This window comes from Molossus molossus, unplaced genomic scaffold, assembly GCF_014108415.1.
Source record: "Molossus molossus isolate mMolMol1 unplaced genomic scaffold, mMolMol1.p scaffold_m16_p_7, whole genome shotgun sequence".
NCBI lineage: Eukaryota > Metazoa > Chordata > Mammalia > Chiroptera > Molossidae > Molossus > Molossus molossus.
Genome location: NW_023425401.1, coordinates 65,128,427 through 65,134,989, shown reverse-complemented (window position 1 = coordinate 65,134,989; position 6,563 = coordinate 65,128,427). Strand labels below are relative to the sequence as shown.

The following is a 6,563-nucleotide window of genomic DNA, read 5'->3' as shown; positions in this document are numbered from 1 at the left end:
ATAGCCAGTTGGACAGAAACACAGGTAACAACCTGGGCTTGTGATTGGCCTCTGAAATGGAGGGCAGCAGTCTTGTGGAAATGAGCCCTTAACCTGTGGAATCTGATGCTACCTCTTGGTAGATATTATTAGAATTGAGTTAAATTGTAGGACACCCAGTAGGTGTCACAGAGCATTGTCTGGTGATGTGGGGGGAATGTCCCACACAGACAGTGGAATTGGGGTACAAAACCCAAATAGCTATATACTTAAAAGTGGAATTGCTGGATCATATGTTAACTCTGTTTAATATTTTCAGAGACTGCTAAACTGTTTTCCAAAGAAGGTAGAACTATTTTAGAGACTCACCAGCAATGTATGAGGATTCAAATTTCTGCATATCCTTAACAACACTTGTTATTATCTATCTTTTCTATTTTAGCCACCCTAGTGGGTGTGAAATAAGATCTCTTGGTTTTGATTTGCATTGCCCTCATGACTAAAGATGTTGAGCATTTTTTCATGTGCACATTGGCCATTTGCATATCTTCTTTGTAAAAATGTCTATTTGGATTCTTTGCCCATTTTGAAATTGGGTTTGTCTTTTTATTATTTTGTTGTAAAAGTTTTTACATATAATTTAGATAGAAGTCTCATCATTTGTGTGATTTGCAAATGTTTTCTTCCATTTGGTAGGTTGCTTTATGCTTTCTTGATTGTATTCCTTTTTGGGGGGGTGGTTAATTCTTATCAGAGGATATTTTTTCATTGATTTCCAGAAAGAGTGGAAGGGAGAGATGGAGGGGCAGAGAGAGAAAGAAATGTCGATGTGAGAGAGACACAGTGATTGGTTGTCTCCAGCATGACCCCAACCGGGGCCCAAGATTGAACCTACAACCCAGGTACATGCCGTTGACCAGAATTGAACCCACATCTCTGACTCCTTGGTTCATGAGCCGTCTGGCCAACTGATGAGCCAAACCAGCCACAACTTGATTGTATTCTTTTTTAAGCACAAATATTTTTAATTTTGATTAAGTCCAATTAATCTGGTTTTTTTCTTTATTTATTATCATTATCATTATTATTATTTTAGTGTTACAGCTTAGAAAGCGTTGCCTAATTTAAGGTTCCAATAATTTACTTCTATACTTTTAAGAGTGTTGTAGTTTTAGCTTTTACATGTAAGTCAGTGGTTCATTTTGAATTAATTTTTGTATATGGTATGAAGAAGCAATCCAATATATTTATTTATTTTTAATTTTATTTTTGTTACAGATGTTTCTCTTTTTTTTACCCCATTGACACCCTCCTTCCCATCCCTCCCGCCCCATCCCTGGCTTTGTTGTCCGTGTCCATTGGTTATTCATACATGCATATAAGTTCTGTGGTTTATCGCTTCCCATTCCCCACCACCCCGTTTTCTGAGGGTTGTCAGTCTGTACCCTACTTCTGTGTTTCTGGGTCTACCCTATTCCTCAGACTGTTATATTCATTATATTCCATATGTAAGTGAGATCATGTGGTATTTGTCTTTTTCTGCTTGGCTTCTTTCACTTAGGATAATACTTTCCAGGTCCCTCCATGTAGTCTCAAATGACAAGAGATCTTTCTTTCTTACCGCTGCATAGTACTCCATTGTGTATATGTACCACTGCTTTTTTATTCATTCATCTACTGATAGACACTTGGGCTATTTCCAGATCTTAGCTATTGTAAATAGTGCTGCTATGAACATAGGGGTACATACTTCTTTCTGATTGGTGTTTCAGGCTTCATAGGGTATATTCCTAGAAGTGGGATCACTGGGTCAAATGGAAGTTCAATTTTTAACTTTTTGAGATAACACCATATTGTTTTCCATAGTGGCTGCACCAGTCTGCATTCCCACCAGCAGTGTACTAGAGTCCCCTTATCTCCACACCCTCACCAACACTTGTTGTTTGATAATTTGTTGATGTCGGCCATTCTGACAGGTGTGAGGTGATACCTCATTGTTGTTTAAATTTGCAGCTCTCTGATGATTAGTGGTGTTGAGCATTTCTTCATATGTCTCTTAGCCATTTGTATGTCCTGTTTGGAGAGGTGTCTATTCAGCTCCTCTGTCCATTTTTTAATTGGGTTCTTTGTCTTCCTTTTGTTGAGTTGTATGAGTACTCTATATATTTTAGAAATTAACCTCTTATCTGTTGTATCATTGGCAATGATGTTCTCCCATACAGTGGGTTCCCTTTACATTTTGATGGTTGTTTCTTTTGCTGTGCAGAAGCTTTTGAGTTTGATGTAATGCCATGTGTTCATTTTTTCCTTTGTTTCTGTTGCCTTAGGTGATGTATCAGTGAAAATTCTGCTCTGTATGATGTCCGAAATTTTGTTGCTTACATTTTCTTCTAGAATTTTTATGGATTCATGGGTCACATTTAAGTCTTTTATCCATTTTGAGTTTATTTTTGTGTATGGTGTAAGTTGATGGTCTAGTTTAAGTTTTTTTGCATGTAGCTGTCCAATTTTCCCAGCACCATTTATTAAAGAGGCTGTCTTTACTCCACTGTATGCTCTTGCCACCTTTGTCAATATTAATTGAGCATATTGCCTTGGGTCCATTTCTGGGTTCTCTAGTCTGTTCCACTGGTTCATATGCCTGTCCTTGTGCCAGTACCAGGCTGTTTTGATTATAGTCGCTTTGTAGTATAACCTGATATCTGGCTTTGTGATCTCACCTACTTTGTCCTTCTTTTTCAAAATTGCTGTGGCTATTCGGGGTCTTTTTTGGTCCATATGAACTTTTGAAGTATTTGTTCTAGTTCTGTGAAATATGTCATTGGTATTTTGATGGGGATTGCATTGAATCTATAGATTGCTTTGGGCAATATGGACATTTTAATGATGTTAATTCTTCCAATCCATGAACAAGGTATGTGCTTCCACTTTTTTGTATCTTCCTCTATTTCTTTTTTCAATGTCCTGTAGTTTTCTGCAAATAGGTCCTTTACTTCTTTGGTTAAGTTTATTCTTAGGTATCTTAATTTTTTTGGCACGATGGTAAATGGGATTGTTTTTTCAGTTTCTCTTTCTGTGAGTTCATCATTGGTGTATAAGAATGCCGTCGATTAACTGATGTTAATTTTGTATCCTGCTACTTTGCCAAATTCATTTATTAAGTCTAGTAGTTTTTGATGGAGTCTTTAGGGTTTTCTATGTATAATATCACGTCGTCTGCAAATAATGACAGTTTCACTTCCTCCCTTCCAATTTGGATGTCTTTTAATTTTTCTTCTTGTCTGATTGCTGTGGCTAAGACTTCCAGTACTATGTTAAATAAGCGTGGCGAAAGTGGGCATGCCTGTCTTGTTCCTGTTCTTAAGGGAAATGCTTTTAGTTTCTGCCCGTTGAGTATGATGTTGGCTGTAGATCTTTCATATATGGCATTTATTATGTCAAGATATGGTCCCTCGCTCTTTCTCAGTTATCCGGGGTTGCGCTTAGGCGTAGACAGGCGAGCGCAGCCAATATGCCGGTGCCCCCGAGCTGGGTTTGTCGGAAGACATACATGACCCCACGGAGACCCTTTGAGAAATCCCACCTCGACCAAGAGCTGATTGGAGAGTATGGGCTCCGGAACAAACATGAGGTCTGGAGGGTCAAATTTATCCTGGCCAAGATCTGCAAGGCTGCCCGGGAGCTGCTGACGCTGGTCGAGAAAGACCAACGGCGCCTGTCTGAAGGCAATGCCCTACTGCGGCGCCTGGTCCGCATTGGGGTGCTGGGTGAGGGCAAGATGAAGCTGGATTATATCCTGGGCCTGAAGATTGAGGATTTCTTGGAGAGGCGCCTGCATACACAGGTCTTCAAGCTGGGTTTGGCCAAGTCCATCCACCATGCTCGGGTGCTGATCTGCCAGCGTCACATCAGGGTCCGCAAGCAGGTGGTGAACATCCCCTCCTTCATTGTCCGTCTGGACTGCCAGAGGCACATCGACTTCTCCCTCTGCTCCAGTACGGGGGTGGCCGCCCGGGCCTTGTGAAGAGGAAGAACGCGAAGAATGGCCAGGGCGGGGCTGGAGCCGGCGATGAGGAGGAGGAAGATTAGGGCCCCTCATCCCCCCTGGACTGGCTGAGTGTCTAGTTTTCCAGTCAGATAATAAAACAGATCAACACTTTGGAAAAAAAAGATATGGTCCCTCTATTTCCACATTGCTGAGTGTTTTTATCAGAAATGGATGCTGGATTTTGTGGAATGCTTTTTCAGCATCTATTGATATGATCACGTGGTTTTTATTCTTCAATTTGTTTATGTGGTGTATCACATTTATTGATTTGCGAATATTGTACCAGCCTTGCATCCCTGGGATGAATCCCACTTGGTCATGGTAAATAATTTTTTTGATGTATTGCTGGATCTGATTTGCTAGTATTTTGTTCAGAATTTTGGCATCTATGTACATCAGGGATATTGGCCTGTAGTTTTCTTTCTTTGTAGTGTCTTTTTCTGGTTTTGGAATTAGAATTATGCTGGCTTTATGAAATGAGTTTGGAAGTCTTTCTTCTTAAATTTTTTGAAATAGTTTGAGGATAATGGGTATTAGTGTTTTTTTGTTTTGTTTTGTTTTGTTTTTTGTTTTTTTGTCTGGGAAGCTCTTTATTTGACCTTCTATTTTGAATGACAGCCTTGCTGGGTAGAGTAGTCTTGGATTCAGATCCTTGTTTTTCATGACCTTGATTATTTCATGCCATTCCCTTCTGGCCTATAGTGTTTCTTGTGAGAAGTCAGCTGAGAGCCTTATGGGGTTTCTTTTGTAGGTAACCTGTTACTTATCTCTTGCTGCTTTTAGGATTCTCTCTTTGTCTTTAATTTTTCGCATTTAATGACTATGTGTCTTGGTGTGGCCCTGTTTGGGTTCTTCTTACTTGGGGCTCTCTGTGCCCCTTGAACTTGAATGACTTCTTCTTTCACCAAATTAGGGAAGTTTTCTGTCACTATTTCTTTGAAAATATTCTCTCACCCTTGCTCATTTTCTTCTTCTTCAGGGACTTCTATTATGCGAATATTATTACGTTTCCAGCTGTCCCACAGTTCTCTTAAGATGTCTTCTTGTTTTAGTCGTTCTTTCCTTTTGGTTTTCTGATTGGTTGATTTTTTTCTACCCTGTCTTCTAATTCGCTGATTTGGTCCTCAGCTTCCTCTACTCTGTTCTTTAGACTTTTCAATGTGTTCTTTATTTCTGATATATCACTCTTGATCTCTTCCTGGTGGTTTTTAATTTCCAGTTGGTTGATTTTCAACATCTTTATGTCCTTACTCATGCTGTTGAGCTTCCTCAAGATCATGGCTCTGAATTCTATCTCTGTTAACATGCCTAACTGCTCCACATTGATATCATTTTGGTGGAGGTCTCTTGTTCTTTCACTTGGCTTCTGTTTTTGTGTTTCACCATTTTGTCTATCACAGTGGGCTTTGGAGCCTGTCAAGTTTTTTCTGTGGCTGTTGGTGTTCTGTTGTTTGTGGCTCCCTCTTTTGGGTTTAGATGAGTGAGGGAGGACCCACGTTAAACACCACTGTCAAGTCTTACTTTTCTGGTTAAAGTTGCTAGCTCAGGAAAGTTACTGTTATCCTCTAGCTTTTTGCCTGGAGGCTAGCAGTCCCAGTTACTTGAAGAGTTTTCGGTTGTCAGTTGATTGAAAAACTCCCTCAGGTGCTCAGCATAAGGGGATTTCCCGAGTGTGGGGCAGATGCTGGTTCTTAGTAAGCCTCAATTTGCATTTCAATGGCCCACAGGGTGGGGTTGAATCTCCAAGGGAAAGGCTGCTGCCTCTCCCCAGAGCCCTGGGAAGGAGCAATATGGCCACCAGCCTGCATGGATGCAACTCAGCAAAAGCTCTGCGTGCCCTCCAAATCCCAAGTGTCCCCACACAGTTCCAGTCCAGTCTGCCCTCCCTCTGCCAGAGCCCAAGGTGCGTGACTGTGGCTTTTTTATCCTCTGTCCTGGCTCTGCGCTAGGAGCCGCTTGGGAGTTTAACCCGAGGGTGCTGCTCACAGCTAAGGCTGCTGCTGAGCTGCCGACCGTGGGCTCCCAGCCCCCGTCTTGCACCTTTGCAATCCTACCAGGATTGAGTCAGTGTCCCTGGTTATATGGTCCTCGCAAGCTGCTTTTCTGTTGCTTTTTCCATTGATTTGTCTATATTTTAGTTGTAATTCCAGTTTTGGTCCTGGGAGACGGTCTGTGTAGCTTCCATTCACTCTGCCGCGGTTTTGGAATCAGTCTTCAATTTATTTTTTGATTGTGGATATTCAGTTGTCCCAGCACCATTTTGAATTGTTGTGCCACCTATTAACTATAAGTGTACAAACCTATTAACTATAAGTGTACAGGTTTGTTTCTGGGCTCTTAATTCTATTCCATTGATCTATTTGTCTTTTTTTATGACAGTACCTCAAAATCTTGATTAGTCTAGCTTTGTGATAGGTTTTGAAATCAGAACTTTGTTCTTTTTCAAGACTGTTTTGGCTATTATGAATCCCTTGAATATATATATATATACACACACACACATATATATAATTAGTAAATTTCTGTGAGAAAATCA

At 40.6% G+C, this 6,563-nt stretch overlaps 1 pseudogene; it reads left to right on the top strand.

The window, feature by feature from the left end:
- The first annotated feature begins 3,453 nt into the window (after positions 1-3,453).
- LOC118620147 lies at positions 3,454-4,140 on the top strand (annotated as a pseudogene).
- The last annotated feature ends 2,423 nt before the right edge of the window (positions 4,141-6,563 follow it).